This window comes from Triticum urartu, chromosome 5A (assembly GCF_056163025.1).
Source record: "Triticum urartu cultivar PI428250 chromosome 5A, HENAU_Tu73, whole genome shotgun sequence".
Classification (NCBI taxonomy): domain Eukaryota; kingdom Viridiplantae; phylum Streptophyta; class Magnoliopsida; order Poales; family Poaceae; genus Triticum; species Triticum urartu.
The window spans coordinates 452,460,797-452,463,246 of NC_141877.1; positions in this window are offsets into that span (position 1 = coordinate 452,460,797).

Below are 2,450 nucleotides of genomic sequence, written 5' to 3' on the forward strand. Positions count from 1 at the left end.
CCTACCCCGTCCACTCCCGCTAGTCGACGTCGTCGTGCCCGTGACGCCAAGGCCACCGCACTCATCCCCGACGTCGTCTGCCGGTCGTCCTCGTCTCCCCGTCGCCTCGTCGTCCCCGAACTCCTCCCCAACGACCTCGTCAAGCCTCCCTGAGTCGTCTCCCTCCTCGGACGCCGACGCCCGTCGTCTCCGGCCGCCCCGACCCCCTCGAGCCCGCTGCCACCTCCCTACGGCTCTCATTGAGCCCGTCCTTCTTTCCCCTTCCTTTCTCCCCCGCCATAGTTGCTGCCTCGCCGCAGAGCTCTGCTCACGCGCCCGTAGTCGTGCCCACCGGGGCCCTGTGCCCGTCCTGCTTCTGTACTACGCCGCCTGCACTCCGGCGCGCACAGCCGCGCTCCCGCCCACGCGTGGCCGCCCTCTTGCGCCCTTGCTTGCCTGCTACTCTTGCTCTATTGCCGCGCCGTTGTACACCAGAGCCGTCGCGTGTGCCCGCGTCGTCCCGTATTCTTTGTCGTAGCTCGTCAGCCCCGTCGCTGCCGCTCGCCCACTCCTGCCTTGGCCTTGCCACGCTCACCATGCCGCAGCCGCCCCACCTTCGCTAGCTCCGGCCATCGTTGCCGCCGCGCTTCCCGCCAGCCTGCACGCATACTGCTACCGCGCGGTCGTCCTGCACTGCGTCGCTGCCCCGCCTCCTCCTCCAAGCGTCGCGCCGCCCTGCCCTGCAGCCCCGCCCGCCGCGCCACGTGTGGCCGCCGGCCTGCGCACCTCCCCCTGGGCGGCTGTTCGCCGCCGGCCTCGCCCCGGGCTGCCATGCCCGTCGCTGCCTGGGCTCGGCCTCCGCTCGGGCGCCCGCATGCCCCAGCGCCCGCTAACCGTTTTGCCCGCTAAGGCCTTGTGGGCCGCTGACCAGAAGAGCCCCACGCCCCTGTCGCCCAAACAAGAAATTTTAAAATATAATAATAAATTAATTAGTTAATTAATTAATTAAATAGTTGATTAACTTAATTCACTTGGGATTAATTAGCATAATCACTGGATTAGTTGAAACTGATTTAGTTAACTAGACACAGTCAATGACACGGGACCCCTCACCCTGTTGACCAGTCAAACATTGACTGGTCAACTGGGACCCCCTGGCCCACTTGTCAGCCACTGGGTACACTTTTGTGTACCCTGTGCTAGATGCACCTAGCATTTAGTCTTTAATTCCGAAATAATAATAAATCCAGATATTGTTTTAAACTTTGGAATATGCAGTCCGTTTGCCCTCCACATGCCCCTAGCATAGCGAACATGCAACTTTTCTCCCTCCGTTTCATCTGTCCAAAAAATGCCTAACTCGGGGAAAACTTTCCCGGATGTTATCCCCCTTCGCCGGTATCGCGTAGTACTGCATTAGAACACCCCTAGCCCTGCGTGTTACCGCCGTCATGCTTCTGTGTTGCATCTGTTTGCATTATATTTACTGTTTCTTCCCCCTCTTCTCTCCGGTAGACCCCGAGACCGTTGTTGATGCCCCTGTGATAGACTACATGGACGACGGCCTTTCTTCCCTTTCAGCGGAGCTTCCAGGCAAGCCCCCCCTTTGATCATCCCAATATTGCCCATTCCATTCTCTCATGCTTGCATTAGATTTTGCTACTGTTATTGATTGCTCCTATTCTGATGCATAGCCTACTTTTGTAATCTGTTGTTGTATCTTACCTGCTTATCCTAAACTGCTTAGTATAGGTTGGTTAGTGATCCATCAGTGACCCCCACCTTGTCCTTGTTGCCCCTGCTTCATCATCGATGCCTTGATCAACGTGATCGACGACCAGAGCCCGACACCTCACTTCACATCACGCCCCTTTTGTTGCCGACTCCGCATAGTTACCATCGAGTGCCGAGGGTGAAACCTCATACATCTCTCCTGATGAGATCTCTGTAGTGTAGCTATTCGGTCGTGGTCAATGAGGGTGATTTCCTCTTTCACCATTCCCGATACGGCTCTGTCGTGCAACACTTCAAGTGTGAACCTCAAGGGTGGATCCTCTTACGTTTACCTTGATGATCACATCGAGTGGAATCCTCCGGGTGGTGTTTCCTCGGGTTTTCCCCTTGATATTTGGACACACGGTTACCTTGACTTTACTTGAGACCTTTGTTGAAGTCGGGTCGGCCCTGAGGGGTACCCGTTAGTTGATGTGAAAGTCGAACGGGCCCGTGGAGGATCCGTGAGTTTTCTACGTGGCACGGCCGGGCAGTCTGGTCCCTTGTCGTAAGTCCATGAGACGGGGCAACGAGGTCACATTATCGTGAGTCTCTGCTCGTCTCCGCGAGCCCCCAATGCACTAACAGGTTTGGGTATTTGTTCTGAGTTGGCCTCTGGCCTTTACGCACTAACCACCACATGAGAATAGATATGGGCCTCGACGTCGCAGTATCAACCGAAGATTTGTCAGACGTCC